This window comes from Helianthus annuus, chromosome 8 (assembly GCF_002127325.2).
Source record: "Helianthus annuus cultivar XRQ/B chromosome 8, HanXRQr2.0-SUNRISE, whole genome shotgun sequence".
Classification (NCBI taxonomy): domain Eukaryota; kingdom Viridiplantae; phylum Streptophyta; class Magnoliopsida; order Asterales; family Asteraceae; genus Helianthus; species Helianthus annuus.
Window position 1 is genome coordinate 118,965,093 of NC_035440.2, and position 20,526 is coordinate 118,985,618.

The 20,526-nt window shown below is 35.5% G+C and overlaps 2 long non-coding RNA genes across 2 annotated transcripts; one reads left to right on the forward strand and one right to left on the reverse strand.

Moving 5' to 3' along the window:
* Positions 1-6,344: 6,344 nt before the first annotated feature.
* LOC110871531 lies at positions 6,345-6,676 on the reverse strand. Its single transcript, XR_002553814.2, has 2 exons — positions 6,616-6,676; positions 6,345-6,540 (listed from the first exon to the last, which is right to left on the reverse strand). It is a non-coding gene; the product is annotated as an uncharacterized LOC110871531 (long non-coding RNA).
* A 12,203-nt stretch (positions 6,677-18,879) lies between these two features.
* LOC118480855 lies at positions 18,880-19,253 on the forward strand. Its single transcript, XR_004863886.1, has 3 exons — positions 18,880-18,981; positions 19,093-19,146; positions 19,238-19,253. It is a non-coding gene; the product is annotated as an uncharacterized LOC118480855 (long non-coding RNA).
* Positions 19,254-20,526: the final 1,273 nt, after the last annotated feature.

Consider the following 20,526-nt stretch of genomic DNA (forward strand, 5'->3'; position numbering starts at 1 on the left):
AATGCCAGGGGCTCGCTACCCACTGATAGATTCTTAAACTCCATAAATGCTAATAACATACCAGGATTTCATTTCAAGAATACAAAGATTTCATATGATAACAATAACTACATGAACTCCCTCAACTTTTGTTGACTTTTTAAAACTACATGTATTTCAGGAAACAAGTCTTGAGCCGGTGATACGCTACAGGGAACGGGAAAGTCTATGACAACGATGGCCGCTTTTGGAGGGTTTGTCTTTTATATCCCAACTTCGTATGGGTATATAGGGGACAAAACCTCACTATGTTTTATGTCAAAAACTATCTTTTGTGTTATGTAATATAACTATGTCTTGGTTGACGTTTGTGAACGTTGTGGAAACTAGAAAACTATGTTGGAAACTTGTAAACTTTGTTTGAAAACAATATATCTATAGCATCGTTGTGGTTTATTATGTTTACACATTTGGATGCAATGATTACCTTTCTTACGTCACGCGCAACACGCTTCCGCAACTAGCAGGGTGTGATTAAGATTGTCTCAACTCCAACATGGCATTTTGTATACTAAGTTAATTTACATACTAGCATGCACAACCTAAGTGCCAAATCAAAGATTCCATAAGTGTAACCTTGTCAACAAGTGAACAAGACCGTAGGTGATTGAATACTTAAGATAGACCACGAATACAGGCATTGTGCTACTCCTATAGCGCTATACATGTTAAGGTCGGCTAGAAAAGTTAATGACAAGTAGTTCGCATGTAAGAATGATTGAATATCTAGCATGAACAACCTAAGCATAACAAATAGCATGTTTGATGATTTGAGTGAATTCGTAAGTTTGATTGTGTGCATAAGTGAAATTCTTTATGTTATACATGTTACACCCTAAAAGTGATTAAAGCGAAAAAAGTTATTCGAATATACTCACGGTTTGCAAAGCTTCCACAAACGTGAGTTGATGAGACTTAAGGGTTGGACACTGAAGTTACCCTACAATGGGGAACGAAGGTGTGTGAGTTCATGGATCTGAATGGATGGATTACGTTTGGAATTTCAATGGTAGAAAAGTATATTCGATAATGAGGTTTCGTAAACCAAATGAGTATTAGAACTCATGTGATATGGTTTAACAAAGCCTACATTCTAAATCGGAACCTATCCTAAGTGCCTACGACCCGTTACGACTCGTTAAGGTAGTCTACGCTACTTAACGCGTCGTTCGCGCAAATGCGCGTTCGAGACGCCTAACTAGTCCTATGACAAGTACTATATGCCCTAACATGTTTAAATATGTTGCATAATCAGTTTAAGTGACAAAAATTAAGTTATATATGCTTAAATACAAGTTGTGCATGAAAAGGGCATTTTGGTCATTTCCCTAAGGCATATAAACTACCTATCATACAACTAATTAAACTTAAGTGACCATAAGGTATAACCTCGGAAGGTTATTCCCTATACAACTATGGTTACAATATATGCTTGGTCGGATCCTAAGATCGACCAAACGGGTCGGGTTCGAAAGTCTAAGCGGTTGTCAAGACCGCTTGACTTACAACCCTATACAAGCACTAGACTAAAAGTGACGAGTTAAACATGTTAAAACATGTTTAACTAAGTTAGAAAACAAGTTTGATATCAAAACAAAGTGTTTTGATACCCGAAAATAGTTTCGTCGCAAAATGCGCATAAACGGCATTTTGACCGAAACTTTGACTCGTCACTTCGACTAATCGACGTGGTAATCAGTAGGTATAGTCACAAGGGACTATAACCATCGTGATTACGCTCACGTTGCAAAGCTCGATTGAACTTTGACTTGACCAATTCATGGTCAAAGCAGAAAGTCGAACACTGTTTGACTTTCATGCTTGAAAAGCATAAACAAGCATGAAAGGAGCTTACAAAAGGTCCAAGCTAGGAAGAATTGAACTAAAACACTCAGGTATGAAGCCTTAGCTTCAACTTAGAGCAGATTAGATCAATTTGAGCAAGGAACAAGAATGAAACTTGATGGGTATTTATAGGAAACTTGAATTCACAAGATCACTACATGTGTTTTTGCAAGGATCAAGGCTTGATCTCAACCATACACATGTTACCCATAGATTACAATACAAGGGGAGCACAAAAATAAGCAAATGGTATGCTAAATCAGGGATTAAAACCATGAGAATAGGCTATTTCAACCAGATTCAATGTTTTTGTCCAGATAGGGGCCTCACCGTACGCTACGGGTATTCACCCAGGGCGTCGCCATACGCCAAGCCCCCCCTTCTGAAGTTTCAAAAATGGCAGAACAGGTCCCTACACATGATTTTAATGATTTTTGTCATTTTTAACACCCGTTAACCCATTTTCAAGGCTCAATGATGAAGTTAAAGAATAGGGAACATGAAATATGCTTGAAAACATCTCGGATGTCGGTTCGTTTGGTCGTATGGTCACGTTATTCGGTTAATTACGACGAAACACGAACGGACGCGAAAAACGATTCAAATTGTGCGACGAATGGTATTTTAGCATTCCAATCACTAAAATAAAATATTTTAATGATTACAAAAATTTTTGGATGTCCGGATATGTTCAGAACGTAAGATATGCGCGTAAATGCAAACTTATGCACTTTTTGACGCTTTTAGTCCCTGTCTGATCAAATAAGTTTATTTTCGCATACCGAACCCCTCAAAGCCTATTTCTAAGCTATGTAAAGGATATTTATGGTATTTTTAACTTATGAACATGTTCCGGAGTGTACGTTACTATACGAATCGGCAGACTTTCGCAGTTTGACGCAAATAGTCCCTGCGATCGAATAAACTTGTTTTTGCCATACCAAACCCTTTAAAACTTATTTCTAAGTTATGTAAAGGTTATTTAAGGTATGTTAAGCATATTTCACTGTTCCGGAGTGTTTGTTGCGTTAAACTGATTACGTTTACGCATCAGTTCGCGTATAACTTTCCAGAAAGCGATTTAAAGCTTGACATTAAACTAGGATTCATATGTGCAAAAGTCACATGTAATCGTACAAATTCCTAGAATGAAACATAAGATTTCATTGGATTTGCATTTGTATGATGGTCGTAGAGACACAGATGTCACACTTTTCCTTAGGATCAAATTGTTTAAATTTGAATATGTGAACTCACCTTCCTTTGTGTTGACACCTGATTTTAAATGTGTTCTAAAGGTACTTAAGTTCGGCTTCGGGAATCATGGCGTATCTTGTGGTTGTTGATGCATGTTTTGTCACTTAAATATGTTCGACTAACTTTAAAACTTTCTGGGATAAATGTAATAAGATCCATGAGGATCAAAGACAACTTTATCATGTCATGGTTATGTCGTGTTTTGGGACGCTAACTTTAAAAATCTATGTTTTAACTAAGTAATTATGTCCAACAATATAATGCATCAATCATCAAGATAGAAATGGGCACCAACTTCCGTCACCACTTCGTTTTATATTCCGCTGCGACGTTTTTGGGGTGTGACAACTCACTTGATCTCAACCATTAAATATCTCTCTTTCTCTCTCTCTCTCTCTCTCTCTCTATATATATATATATATATATATATATATATATATATATGGGTGAGAGTTGGCTACAAAATCCATTTTTCCTACAAAGTGTACAAAGTCATAGAACACCACAATTTCAGCCATAGATAACACTCAAAACCCACAAATAACAAAGTGAAGATTACTAAAACGTCATACTTGTGGGTTTCGTGTTGTGTTTTAGATGATAAAGCTTTGATTATCGAACGACTAACATTAGTGTGTTTTATGTTGATTATTATGTTGTGTTTTATATTCATAGTTCTATGATGTTGTGTTTGAAGTTTCAATGGACTGTTATGGTTTGGATATTGTTTTAGTGATCTTCACTCTGTTATTTGTGGGTTTTGAGTGTGTTTTATGGCTGAAATTGTGGTGTTTTATGATTTTGTACACTTTGTAGGAAAAATGGATTTTGTAGCCAAACTCTACCCATATATATGTATAGGGAGGGGCTCATGCGAGAACTCCATTTATTGTGAGAATCGCGAGAACCAATGTGAACACAACCTAAAATAGCTAAAAAAAACCTAAAAAAAACTAACCCCCACCCCCCCCCCCCAAAAAAAAAAACCTATCCCCCCCCCAAGCTAAATGCTAAAAACTAAAACCCCCAAAAAACCTAAAAAAAACCTACCCCCCCCCCCCAAGCTAAAATGCTAAAAACTAAACCCCCAAAAAACCTAAAAAAATCTAAATTTTTTTTTTAAATATTTTTTATGCTCAAATCGCTACTTTTAGTGGCCAAAAAATTTTTTTTTTTTAAATTTAATTTTTTTTTGCTTCGAAAAGTAGCGATTTTTATATAAAAAATATTAAAAAAAAAATTTGTGTGATTTTTAGCTATTTTTAGGCATTTTTGGTTGTGTTCACATTGGTTCTCGAGGTTTTCGCAATAAGAGGTGGTTCTCGCATGATCTTCTCCCTATATATATATATATATATATGGTAGGGTTCATGAGTGAACAATGATTTATTTGTGAACTAAATGAACTTATCCTGACAATTGATTTTGTAGATTTTTTCTTTGGTGGCAAGATTGTAATTATCTTTTGTAACTTACAAGTATTTTAATAGACACAAGGGTATAATTATATATTTCTATCTTCTTTTAATTAATTGATTTTTTCTCTCTCCTGGTTTTTCTTTCCAATTAAAAGAATATTTAATTACATTCTCTATATTTTTTTTCTCTCACATATTACCTAACTTAATATTTCATAATTTAAAAAAAATATAAACATTATCAAATATTGTTCCATCTAGAACACAATTAAAAATATTTAATTACATTTTCTATACATATATGTATTAGATCAATGTTTGATGAAAAGATGTATAGTAGAAACAATATGTACTAATACACAAGTGTATAAGTCTGGTATATATCAACATGTATACACTATGTACTTGAATAATACACAGGTGTATACGTCTGGTATATCCCGATCCGTATACACATATGTGCTTGAATAATACACAAGTGTATAAATCTGGTTTATACTGACCCGTGGAAACAAGATGTAATAATACACAAGTGTATAAGTCTTGTATATGCTGACCTGTATACACATATGTTAAAAATTATTATTTAATTTGGTTTAATATTTAATTTTAAAAGGAACATAACAGTTTATTTAAAATAAGATTAGCCCTTTAATCTGTTATAATTAAAATAATAGAGAAATAATTAAAAATGAGAGAGAGAGAGAGAGAGTTAAGAGAGAAGAAAATTAAAGGATTTTAATTAAAAGTACTTGGCTAATGTCAATCTTACCCTTTTAATCTAAAAAAATGATCAAGGGCCAAGATTAGTTCACTCAGTTCACTCTCATAAAGTTGTTCACTTATGAACCTAATCCTATATATATATATATATATATATATATATATATATATATATATATATATATATATATGTATACTAGCCATTTACCCGCGCGATGCGGCGGGAGTGACGATTTACAATAGAATACTCGTTTACCGTTAGTTTATCACCTATAGGTTTGGCGGGAGTGACGAATTACAATAGGATACTCGTTTACCGTTAGTTTATCACCTATAGGTTTGTTGTTCTTCGATTTCAATATGGCGCGATAAATTGTAGCAAGTGAATTTAGAGAGAAAAATGGCTCAAGATTTTAGGGTTTCATTGTTTAGAGATGTAATCCGGGTCAAGTAGGATCTATTAGTACCTTATGTAATTTAAATTGTAATCCGGGTCAAGATTTTAGGTTCCTTTGTCCAACTATTTATACTTGTATTAAACATAACTACAAAAACAACATTAAAATGTTAAGTGTTGAAAAGGTAACGCTGTCTGATTACTTACTGCACGTTGGCAGGTATTTACCAATACATATGCTCTAAAGGTCAAGTCAAGATTTGAAACCTGCCAACCGATGGGTCAATATTGTGTTTTATAACAGATGAAGTGATGGCATATCTAGTAAAGTTAACCACATAACCCAACCAACCATTTTCTTGCTACAACTAACTGATTCCGAAGATCCATTTTTAGAGTTCGAAAGCCTATTTTGACCCGTTAGTTGACCCAAACAATGAACTTGAGTGGCAATGCACACAAAGAATAACTTTACCTTTTGCTGTGCATGACACTTCGTACAAGTGTATACAAGATAATCAATTATGAATACATATTGGTAGCTAGCATCATAAATATGAAATTATCTTGTTTTTGTTGGTCCAATAGTTGTTCCCATTCAAGCATCAGAAATATGTAGGTGGTTTCTAATATATAATCAGAACATGCATACATACATACATCTGTTTTTTTTTTAAAAGTAGTTCACTACAGCATGATTGCTTTTTATTATAAACTTGAATGGCTATCATTTCAAATCCAGAAAACTGATTTGGGCTCGATTCAAGCCGACCGGTGTCACTGCAGTAGTCATAGAATAGAGTAAGTACGGAAGTTCTTTGTTGCGTCAAACCACAGGTTCAACCTCTGTTCCCTATTACCCTGCACATACCAAACAAACTTGCGATTAGTTTATGCACAGCTATTCATAATCATTTTATCATGAAATAAGGATACCTGAACAAATGTCTCGCTCGACCAATAGTTTCCCTTGACGCATTATGCAAGGTTCGCTCGGTCCAACAACTCAAGCAAATGTTTTCTATGTTTTTTAGGGGGAAGATGGGTGCATCTCTCCACAGGGCATACAAGACACAGGTCATTGGCGGAAGCCCGCCAAATTTAACATATAAAGTTTTTTTATATGTTAAATATGGCGAGCTGCCGCCAATAACCTATGTTTTGTATGCCCTGGGAGAGAAGCACCCATGTTCCCCCTAAAATGCAAAGAAAACATTTGCTTGAGTTGTTGGATAGATTACACAGGCTCAGTTTTTGCATCACAGCCTCAAACACTTTCAGTTCAGATAGATTACACAGGCTCAGTTTTTGCATCACAGCCTCAAAACACTTTTAGTTCAGACAGGTTAAGAACACAAGGTCAGCTTATGCATCATAGACTCAACACTTTTAGTTCAGACAGATTAAGAACACAAGCTCAGCTTTCGCATCACAGCCTCAAACACTTTCAGTTCAGACAGATTAAGAACAACAAAATCCGCATCTATGGTCAAGCCTGAACTGTTCTTCGACCTTTTAAAAGGAAGACCTTTAACACTGGGTTTCTAAGATAGCTCGTTGGAATGATGACCTGTCATAGCTTGGGTGTTACATAAACTGCCAGGTCCCTTTTAAGGATATCATTTGGCAAATCAGGCTTTAACTCTTTTTATAAGTGAGCCGTTTGCCTCGAATCGGTGGATCTCTCCACAGGGCATACAAGACACAGGTTATTGGCGGCAGTCCGCCAAATTTAACATATAAAGTTTTTTTATATGTTAAATATGGCGAGCTGCCGCCAATAACCTATGTTTTGTATGCCCTGGGAGAGAAGCACCCATGTTCCCCCTAAAATGCAAAGAAAACATTTGCTTGAGTTGTTGGATAGATTACACAGGCTCAGTTTTTGCATCACAGCCTCAAACACTTTCAGTTCAGATAGATTACACAGGCTTAGTTTTTGCATCACAGCCTCAAAACACTTTTAGTTCAGACAGATTAAGAACACAAGGTCAGCTTATGCATCATAGACTCAACACTTTTAGTTCAGACAGATTAAGAACACAAGCTCAGCTTTCGCATCACAGCCTCAAACACTTTCAGTTCAGACAGATTAAACAACCTTTAAAGCATGATGTACACGTGTTTTAAGCACAAGAAACAAATATGTAACCTGACAGACTCAGCTTATGCATCATAGCCTCAAACACTTTCAGTTCAGACATATTAAGAACACAAGCTCCGTTAGTTCTCGCAAAGTCAACCATCATAAAAAGAAATCAAGTATTAGTAAAGATTTGATATTAGTTATAACCAGTACACTATTAACTTAAAATAAATTTAATATAAATCACATTTTGTCAAGTTGCAAATATAAAAACCTTTATTCTAAAAAAAAGAAAAGAAAATTGATGAATGATGATAAACTTTACTTTACCTCTGCTTGAGTGAGCATGAGACCACTAAGTGAGGGAACATTCTGCATATGAAGCCCCCATCGATTCGAATGAAGCAGCATTCAGCGTCACTAAAGCCGATTCCGAGACTCTCCAAGCAGATACACTTTCTCCGGCAGCCAGAAGATCGGAGTGAGCTTGTTCTGTAATAATAGTGATCGTGACAGTCGTTAACCAAAGGTATAACTAATTAAATTCAGATCCTAAAAAAAGGTTTCCTTGCGAGTTGCGAGTGACATACCTGAACTGTTCTTGAATCTGACATGGGATGGTGAGACCGCATCTATGGTCAAGCCTGAACTGTTCTTTGACCTTTTAAAAGGAAGACCTTTAACACTGGGTTGCTAAGATAGCTCGTTGGAATGATGACCTGTCATAGCTTGGGTGTTACGTAAACCGTCCATTTGACTTCACACGGATCACCATATGCTTTCTCTCTCAATGCTCACACATCTCACAAAACAACATCACATCTCACAAAAAGGGATGCCAAAAGCAGGGAAGTACAATCAACAGGAAAAAGCAACACTTTACTTTTGTGTGAAAGACAGCTTGCTTGCTGCAGTCTCTATAATATATCAACACTCTTCCACACACTGTTTGAAAGACAGCATGCTTGAAAGACAGCATGCTTGAAAGACAGCATGCTTGCTTCAGTCTCTATAAATAATTCAGAGATATCTACACTCTACTCACACTTTACAAACTCTCAACTACACTCAACTGGAAGACTCAGACATGTAATTGAGAGATGAACACAACTACGGGTAAAGCCATGGCTGCAACACACGGTTGCAAAGTGAGAACTATGCAACCTGGATATTGCCCCGCCAAGATGCTACTCGGATCTTCTATGTACCCTCAAAATACAATCATCATCACAGTCTATTGTGTTATGTAACCCCGCTTTAAAGCATGATGTACAAGAGTAATTTTCCACTAAACTTAAACAACCTTTAAAGCATGATGTACAAGTGTTTTAAGCACAAGAAACACATATGTAACCTCACAGGCTCAGCTTATGCATCATAGCCTTAACAGTTTCAGTTCAGACATATTAAGAACAAAGCTCAGCTTATGCATCATAGAGTCGACAGGCTCAGCTTATGCATATAGCCTCACAGGCTCAGCTTATGCATCATAGCCTCACAGGCTCAGCTTATGCATCATAGCCTCACAGGCTCAGCTTATGCATCATAGAACACTTGGGAAATGAAAAAGTATATCAAAACATCCCACAGAACAAACTAAAATCAAAAGTACATAACAATCTATCTTTTCACTATTCCATATCTAAAATTGACCTAACTATCATAATTTTCATTGAACTACAACACTTATCATCCCCAAAAATGACCTAAATATCATAATTATCACAAAACCATGACACTTATCAGTCCCAAAAATGAAGGAAAAGATCAAAATATAACAGAACAAAGTAAAATCAAAACTACAAAAACAATTTATCCTTTCACTATGTCATATCTGAAATTAACCTAACTATCATCACCAAAAATACAAATTCAAATATCACAAAACTTTCAACCTAATTTGAAATAACCGCATCTACTAACAAATCCACATCAAGATTAAAGATAAATCAACATTTAGAACCTAACCTGAGTCGATTCATCACAAAACACATGCGAAAATCCTTCGTAAACCTCAGATTTCGTCCTTCGAACATCCGTCAAGCTCTTCCTATCACTTTAATAAACATATATCAAAGACAAGATGGTAATTGAACAAGGTGTTGAAAAAACACTTAATGCACAATGTACAACTGTTAAGGCACAAGAAAACACAAAACCATTTACCCTTTACACGGATCTACATCTGCCGTCCATTTTTTTAACTTTATCACACGGATCTAGATCTGGACCGTCCATTTCACTTCACACGGATCACCAATTGCTTTCTCTCTCAATGCTCACACATCTCACAAAACAACATCAGATCTTCTCTATTGATCATCATCACAGTGAGGAAGAGCTTGACGGATGTTCAATTACCATCTTGTCCTGGATCATCATCACAGTCTATTATGCATCATAGCCTCACAGGCTCAGCTTATGCATCATAGCCTCACAGGCTCAGCTTATGCATCATAGAACACTTGGGAAACATCCAAGTGATATATCGTATAGTACTTTATAGAGACTGCAGCAAGCAAGCTGTCTTTCAGACATGTACTTTTAGATCTGTGAATCTGTGATAATACTTTTACAACTGGAAGACTCAGACATGTAATTGAGAGATGAACACAACTACGGGTAAAGCCATGGCTGCAACACACGGTTGCAAAGTGAGAACTATGCAACCTGGATATTGCCCCGCCAAGATGCTACTCGGATCTTCTATGTACCCTCAAAATACAATCATCATCACAGTCTATTGTGTTATGTAACCCCGCTTTAAAGCATGATGTACAAGAGTAATTTTCCACTAAACTTAAACAACCTTTAAAGCATGATGTACAAGTGTTTTAAGCACAAGAAACACATATGTAACCTCACAGGCTCAGCTTATGCATCATAGCCTTAACAGTTTCAGTTCAGACATATTAAGAACACAAGCTCAGCTTATACATCATAGAGTCGACAGGCTCAGCTTATGCATCATAGCCTCACAGGCTCAGCTTATGCATCATAGCCTCACAGGCTCAGCTTATGCATCATAGAACACTTGGGAAACATCCAAGCCATCTAGGTCGTATAACTTAGGACCTTAGTCCGACAACCATCAAACTCTGCCATCTGTCCGGCCCTTAGAAACACCTTTGTCTTACTAATCTGCATGTGACATATAAACAAACAAGTAAACATAAAAAAAATTAAAAAGGTAAATCCTAACTAAAACATCGGATGTAGGAAATAACCGCATCTACTAACAAATCCACATCAAGATTAAAGATAAATCAACATTTAGAACCTAACCTGAGTCGATTCATCACAAAACACATGCGAAAATCCTTCGTAAACCTTAGATTTTCACAAAACCATGACACTTATCAGTCCCAAAAATGAAGGAAAAGATCAAAATATAACAGAATAAAGTAAAATCAAAACTACAAAAACAATTTATCCTTTCACTATGTCATATCTGAAATTAACCTAACTATCATCACCAAAAATACAAATTCAAATATCACAAAACTTTCAACCTAATTTGAAATAACCGCATCTACTAACAAATCCACATCAAGATTAAAGATAAATCAACATTTAGAACCTAACCTGAGTCGATTCATCACAAAACACATGCGAAAATCCTTCGTAAACCTCAGATTTTCACAAAACCATGACACTTATCAGTCCCAAAAATGAAGGAAAAGATCAAAATATAACAGAATAAAGTAAAATCAAAACTACAAAAACAATTTATCCTTTCACTATGTCATATCTGAAATTAACCTAACTATCATCACCAAAAATACAAATTCAAATATCACAAAACTTTCAACCTAATTTGAAATAACCGCATCTACTAACAAATCCACATCAAGATTAAAGATAAATCAACATTTAGAACCTAACCTGAGTCGATTCATCACAAAACACATGCGAAAATCCTTCGTAAACCTCAGATTTCGTCGTTCGAACATCCGTCAACCGCTTCACCAGAAAAGTAAGAATCACAAAAGAACATGGTAAGATATATAGCACTCATTGCAACTTATCAGAACATCAAACGGATCCCTTGTTCAAATCTGTGGATACCTTGCCAGATAAAGCTTGTGATAGATCTCATGAAACCCTAGATCTGCTCATCAAACGGATCTGGTGATAGATTCAAACGGATCTGGTGATAGATCTCATGAAACCCTAGATCGCCGAGAAGAGAGAGAGAAGAGAGAGAGAAGATCTGATGTTGTTTTGTGAGATGTGTGAGCATTGAGAGAGAAAGCATATGGTGATCCGTGTGAAGTCAAATGGACGGTCCCGATGTTGATCCGTGTGAGAAAGTTAAACATTTGGACGGAAGATGTATAACCTTGTAAAGGGTAAAAGGGTTTGTGTTTTCTTGTGCCTTAACAGTTGTACATTGTGCATTAAGTGTTTTTTCAACACCTTGTTCAATTACCATCTTGTCCTTCACATATGTTTATTAAAGTAGTATAGATATAGATATATATATATATAAAGTATATCGTACATTACAGCTTAACGTACTTCACGTACGACAACGTGAGTGATTTGTTCTATAACATGCGTGATTAATGTTTTCAATATGCGTGATTATTGTGTTTCAACATGCGTGATTTTGGATTTTTGAGTTATAACGTGCGTGATTTTAAAATGAACGTGCGTAATTACCTGTCTTACGTGATGTACGTTAAGCCGTAATGTACGTTAACCTTCCTCTCTCTCTCTCTCTCTCTCTCTCTCTCTAAATATATATATATATATATATATATATATATATATATATATATATAGGGGAAGGTTCATTTGAGAAGAAAATTAAATTGAGAAGAAAAAGAATAAAGGGTACAATTATAAAACATTAAATATTTTTTCTCTCATCTCATTTATTATTATTTTTGACTAATTAATTAGTCATAAAGAGTATCATCCTACACACTAAAATTTTTGCCTAGACACATCAAAATTTATCCTACACGTTTTTGAAATTTATCCTACACATACTGAAATTTATCCTACACAACTCGTAATTCATCCTACACACCTCATAATTTATCCTACACTTTAAATTAATTTTTTTTCTTCTTTGAAAATATATATATTTTTTTAAATAAGTTAAAAATTTAATTTAGTGAGCTATTAAAAAGGAAGACTAATAATTAATGATCTATCTAATTTTACCAATATACCCTTACACCCATATTAAATACAAAAAATAAATGAAGTAAAATGAAGCATTATTATTGGTTGAAGTTTGTTCTTTTTTATTCTTACAAAAAAAAAAAAATCTTCTCATTTGAACCCTCCACTATATATATATATATATATATATATATATATATATATATATATATATATATATAGAGGACAATCATTCACAGAATAAATAAAATAACAATTTTTCGAAACTAGAAACCATAAAGAAAAACTGAACCAAACTGAAAGGAGTTTTACATCAACACGTGTTTGGTCCAGTTCTTCTTTCAGTTTGGTTCAGCTCGATAAATTAACACGTGTTTTACATCAACCAAAAACGATAAAACTGAACACTAGCTAGTACCGGCTGCAATGTTGTTCCAATGATAATGATCAGTTCACATAGTCTCGGTACTGGTACCGATATTTATTTATCGTCGTAGACAAAGTTGTATGGAAAAGTGAAAACCATAATCGATCGGTTCAGATCGTCATGATACTGGTACCTATATTCATTTATTGTCCGAGACAGAGCTGTATAAATGAAAATTTTTCAAAACCAGAAACCATAAAAATGAATACAAGTACCAGTACCGATGTTGTTCGTTACGATACAATGTGAGTTTATCAATAGAAGAACAATTAAAATAAATAACCGTACCGTTGTTCGTTTGATTTCGACTCGATTCACTACCCTAACGACATGATATCCTTTATCATGTCCTATTCTCATTGTCCCTCATCCCTATTCCCAAGAAGAACAATAAATAATATTTTTTTCAGTATTTTTATTTTATTTTTTTAACGAGTAATAAAAATAAACTACACGTAATTAACCGGGAAATAAAAAAGACAATGACTTAAAATAGAAAAAGAAAAGTTTCGTCAATGAGAAAAATCATAAGACCTATACCAAAAAAAAAGATGAATTATTGGAAGAATCAAATCGAAACACCACAAAATTGTTCAACTTGTCACAAAATGTTGGAAAAAAAGACCACCATTATATATTGATAAAAGAAAACCTTGATTGAGACATAAATAAGAAATAAACGGATGAAATGAAATTCCTAAAAGATGACATACCATAAATCTTTATATGGTAAGAGTCGTGTTATCTTCATAATTGGCGACTATCATCATATACGTTTGAAAATGATGTGCCAAGTCAACCACTATCTCATGTCTTGTGGAGTGTTTTAAACGATCGTATTAGCTTATCAGTTTTGTATATCATATCATATGAATAATAAAACGATTGGTGTCTCTAAGAATTTATGTATCATATTCGAGCTTAAAAAATTGTGTCTCTATGCCTTAACGATAAACAATGAAATTACGAAAATGACAAAATTGTAGTATTCGATAAACAATGTAATTACGAAAAATGAGAAAATCATATTATCCGAATGAGTTACATACCGTATAGCACCGGTTTGAGACTTCACCAATTCTTCTGCCCGTTTCCTCTTTTGACGTGTTTGCTATCCGAATGCTTGTTTAAGAGCCATTAACTCCTAAATAATCGAGTTCAATTAACACTAAATTTTCAGAATCGGTGTTCAATTAACACTAAATTTTCAGAATCGGTGTTCAATTAACAACAATAATTAATCAATACTCAATTATAAATAACATCACTATACCTATTAAAGAATCAATACTCAATACTCAACAATAATTAATCAATACTCAATACAATTAACACTAAACCTTCTCTTCTGATGTTCAGTACAATCAAAACTATTAAAGAATCGTTACTCAATACAATACTCAATACTATTAGGCCAGAGGGTGTGGTATATCGCCCCTAGCCACATCACCACTTTTAGCGCCTACCCATCCCCTGCGCGCCAAATGGGGACGCCATCGGTCCTCTGCCAGCCCAATAATGAGCGCTATTAAGTATGCATGTGGGACCCATTTCTTTTCCACCAATCACATTTCCTTCTTTTTTATTTCCTTTTTCTTTTTTTTATATTGTTTAAAAGAGGCTTTAAACCATTGTAAATATTTTAAAAGAATGGGCTTTAAAGCCCCTCCATATGAGGTGACGCCTATGTGGAGCTGATGTGGTGTGATAAAGCCCCTAGGGGCTTTAAACCACACCATATATCCTTAATGAATCATTACTCAATCAACACTCAATACTATTAAAGAATCAATACTCAATACAATAATTAATCACTGACATGTTTGATCGATCGATGTCCGGAATCGATAATCATTGGCCGATTGATCGATGTTCGGAATCAACTTGTTCGCTTGTCGCCACTGGTGAGTTGTTCACTTGTTCTTGTTCGAGAGTTCAACTTGTTCGTTCTTGTTCGATAATCACTAGCCGATCAGAGTTGTTCACTTGATTTTGTTCGTGCGTCTATTCAATATCCATGGTGAACAATTCCCGCCCAAGTTACAATTATGTTTCGTTATTTTTATTTTTTTTAATCAAATTAGTATTAGGCCTAATAAATCTAATGTCAAGTGGGTTAAATTCTAAACTATAAAATGATTTGAAAATGGGCCTACATTAGAATTGGTATGTGTTTACTATTTAAAAAATAACATATATATATATCAGTTTTTTTTTTAAATCACGTGCCCCTCAAAATTATAGGCCCTATTCGGAGATCCTCCCCACACATAATCTTAGCTGCCATAGAATAAGATGTAAAAGTTATAATTATAAGATGTATTCTAAAACGTGATAATAGAATGTTACCATCTATTTTTATAACACAAATATTTTCAGTTATTGGATATATAAATAACAATCTATAGTAATTATTTTTATAAACGATTATCAAGTTATTGAGATAATTAGTTGCATTTTCGATGCAACTTTTATTTTAACTTGATTAGAGGAGGTTCTTTGTTAATTGATTACCATGTACAAAGCAAAAAAAAGGGCAAAAGGGCTAGTGAATACATATAATAAAGAGAAGCCAAACTATAAATAAAGAAATTATCTAGAGTTATTAGCTAAATGTGCTAAAACATTAAATGCAATATAGAAAGAGCCCACTAACTCTATCATATTAACATCTGATGTGTGTGAGGTGTTATATATTTTAGATGTATATTTAAGCCCTTTTTACACTTTTAGCCAAGTTTTAAATTTATAAAACACGATATTTACTAACACTAAACACACATATGGGCAAGTGCACCCATCGCGGACGTAGTATAGTGTTGGTAAGATACCGAGGTCGTCCAAGGACACAAGAGCTTTTAGTACCGGTTTATCCTCAACGTATAATCAAATCAAAAAGTTAGAAAAAGTTTTTAAACTAAGAAAATAAAAACTAACTAAATACTGAAAAATAAAATAAAAATAAAAACAGATAGACAAGATGAATCACTTGGATCCGACTCGTGTATTAGTATAACCTTTGATTATTTTCGCACTTTTGCACTTGTTTAAGAGATTATCTTAGTTATTGTAGTAGGCCCCTCTTTTGAAGGCGACGTTACCCTCAACCCAGTAGTTTGAGTCAGCAAGGATACAATCCTAAAGGGTTGGATTATTGGAAGATAATGAATTAAGTTTTTAATGCAAATTATGGTAGGCCCCGCTTTTGGCGGTGACGTTACCCTCGGCTAAGTAGTCTGAGTCAGCAGGGATACAGTCCTAAATAGCCGGGTTATAGTATTAATAGTAGTTAACTTATGAGGGGGTCAAAGAGTTCGGATCCGCGCCATCCAATACCTATGGGCATTGAAGGAGATCCTACTAAATTTGACACAGGTCCCTTGCAGGACCTCTAAACGCTGAACAAGGGCAAGACCCTTACCAAACCGTTCCCTTAACCCCCGACCAGGTAGCCAACATACCTCCATATAGACCGTGGAGATATGAATGATGAACATCTTTTATTTTATATAGACAGTAAAATAATGCTAAGACACCACGGACAAACGATAAGGAAAGATTACCTTCAACATAAGCAACTAGTTATTAAAGTCATTAATACAAAACCAAATAAAAAGTGCAAAAGATTGAAAATAAAAAGTATTATACTAAACACTTGTCTTCACCAAGTGATGTAAGAGACTTAGGCAAACATGGCCTTGATTGTCAAGAACTCTTACGATCAATCTTGGATCCCGAGACGACTCACACACTCTATGATGGACAATGGATGATGGTGGTGGATGATGGTGTTATGGTGGTGGTGGGTGGTGGATGAAGTGTGAGAGAGGTGGTGTGCCAAGGGATGAGTTGAAATGAAACCAAGCACTCCTATTTATAGGCTGAACAGAAGGCTGGGCATGGCCCCGTGTCTGCTGGACACGCCCCCGTGCCCGTCTGACACTCTCTCTCTTCATTAATTGTAATTCGCAATTACAATTAATGCGCCTGCTGTACTTTCGCCACGCCCCCGTGCTCACTGGACACGGCCCCGTGGTGGGCAATAGAAGCTTCTATAGGTTTGTCTTTTCTGCTGCTTCTTGGGCACGACCCCGTGCTGGCTGAGCACGGGGCGTGTTCAGTCTTCTGACTTCTCTTTTCTGCTTGGGAGGATGCCGTTGAGAGGTCGGGCAATCCACTTTTGTTCCTTTTCTTATATTTATGTTAGATTTAGCTGTCTTTTTGCTTCTTTTGTGAATTTGAGCTCATTTCATCCTGAAAATACAAAAGGAAGACAAAAACACTCTTTTTCCAACATTAGTACTTAAAAAGGGTTAGTTTTATGCCTCAATTGATGTAATTTATATGTTGCATTTTACACACATCAAATACCCCCACACTTGAACTTTTGCTTGTCCTCAAGCAAAACTCTTTAATATGTGGCTTACACTCCCAAATGGAATGGGTAGAAGAGAAGGTTTTTGGCTTGTCATAGAGTGTTGGGAATCCAAGATCTTTTTGGGTTTTATTTTTATTTATTTACAATCCTATTCGTTATGATTTATTTAGAACGTTTCATAAGAGAAATTACTTATTTGGGCATAGCATGCCTTTTTAAAATTTCATTTATACACAAGTTCACATACCTCACGGGGGATCACTCAACACTCGGCCGAAGGTGTATTTTTAGTGAATCACTCGAGAGCGGCATGGAACTTATTCCTACCATAAGCTTGCCAAGCAATCAATCCTCCTCCTTTTTAACTATATACCTTTGTAAATATCAAGAGGAATTTTTGGGTGAAGGGTTAGGCTTGGGCTAAAGGTGGGTGGTTGGGTTAGTGGTTAGTAAAAGGGCGAAAAGCGTAAAAAGCGTCGGTTTTCGTAAAACACTTTGTTTTAGTGACTTTTTATTTCGAAGTACTTCTCCAAACAAGCTTTTGTTTTAATAGCTTTGTTTGTTTATTTCTAACTTCATCATATATATATATATATATAGGGCTTGGTTATATAAGAAACCCTATCTTTTTAAGAAAACTATGGAAACCCATTGTGAACCATTTATTAGCTTACATCAAAGTTGATCAATGGATATGATTATTTTGGTATGAATAAAATTAAAAAGAAATAAAAAGGACTGCCATTTAGTACCATCCAAGGGCATTTTCGGAAGTGAACATACACATTGGGAAACAGAAACCACTGCCATGCAGTAGCCGTCTAATCAAAGAAATGTAAACACAATTCAAAAGTTTTTCTTCTTTACCATTATACTCATTTCTCCCCTCCTGTTCATGTTTCTCTCTCGTTCAAAAAGAAACATTGAAAAGCTACTTCCCAAACCCTAACACATAAGCCGATAGTGTCCAGCTTGGAGAATGAGGAAGTCGTTTATAATCTTGTCGTCGTCGGTGAAGCTGAAACGATTAAGGAAGATTCAGACTTCAATTAAAAGGTTAGTTTGTTGTAATCGGTCATGTAAAAAGTGGTTTTCTTCAACCGATTTATCGGAAAATGGCACCTGAGTTAGTTTTCTTTTATATATGTAGGACTTCGAAACACAGGTTAGGGAAAAAAAGGTCTGAGAGCCCTAGCGTTGTGATTATATCCGACGAACCCAAGCCAGGACCTTCCAAACAACAATCTGACTTTGGTCCGACCCAACGGGAGTTAGGTTAGAATTTTTATGTTTCTGAACACTTAACATAGTTCAAGGTGACCTGTATATGGATAGTGTGTTGGATAAGAAATTGTGCATAACAGAATTTTGTTGGATGCCTTGCAGTGTATGATGATACCGATAGTGTGTCAGCAAGCCATGGGAAAAGACGGAAAACAGGTAACGGTTAAGCAGTAATATTGTTTATAATTTGTATAATGTCTTGTTGGGCTAATCGTTTTCGTTACGAATCTATCGGTGCTAAATGAAGGTTGTGTGGAAAGAAAATGGGGACATAACAAAAAGCACAGTGGTAAGTTCCTTTTGTTGCAATAGTGGCTAATTGCGTATCCAGATAAATCTGAGTAACATGTTTGAAACTGTAGGGAAGAAAAGCATTGTCGGGGATAGTTCTAGGTGTGGAAATAAAAGAAAACGTGGTTAGTTAAATATTGTTGGCTTTGATTAACATGTGTTAATTGGGCATGAGGTTGAAAATTCACTAACATGTGATAATCAGCAGGTGAAAGAAACAGCGCCGATGATAATTCTGGCAATGTAATGCGAGAAAACCGTGGTTAGTTATTTTTTAAGCCCTTCAAAAATTTGGATGTTACGAATGAAAAATTGTTACATGTTGTCATCGGTGGTTGTAAAGTAGACTAATTGTTTGGGATGTTGTTGTTTCGTATAAAATTTTATTTCAGTAAGTAGGGCAGAAGTGACGGCTACATCGAAGGGTGGGACGTTAAGGACCAAAAAGAAGAAGGGTTCGGATGATAATGGGAAAGGTAAAGCAGGGAAACCAAAGGTAGTTGGTAACAAACCGGAAAAGGTTCAGAAAGCCCGTAAGCGAGCAAAAAAGGATGAATTTCCAGGCATAAGGACAAGATCTGCGTCATTGCAGTTTTATAAGTGTGTACGGGCATTGACAGAACAACAACGTGACGCAGTCAGGGAAATGGGCTTTGGACGTTTGCTAACTTTCAGCGTTGATGGTTTGCCGGCTAAGTTAGGTTATTTTGTTGTGGACAATTTTAATCCCGATAAGATGGTGATATGTACGCCTGCCGGTGATATCAAGGTGAACAGGAAAGTGATACATAAGTTATTAGGGATTCCGACTGGTGGACAAAAGTTTAGTTCGATTGGTAAGCTGCCGATGCTGACTGATGCCATTGCGGATTGGAGGGCGAGATACCCGGGGGCAATGGTGCCTCCAACAAAGATGGTGAAAATGATAGATGAGTCCGATGGCGAAGACAGTTTTGATTTCAGGATGGATTTTGTAATGTGTTTTGTGGCAGTGCTGGTTGATTGTCATAAACAAAGTTGTTTACGTGAAGAAATCTTAGAGTATCTGGATGAAGAAATGGACTTTGCAACAATAGACTGGTGTGACCTTGTTGTAGAAAAGCTGAGAACTTGCAAGGATACCTGGAATCGGCTTGACCCACAAAGTTTCTTCGTCGGTCCTCTAACGATTCTGATGGTAAGTGTACTTTTAATTATTTTAGATAATTAACATGTGTTAGAATAGTTGATTATTTCCGGGGCTGA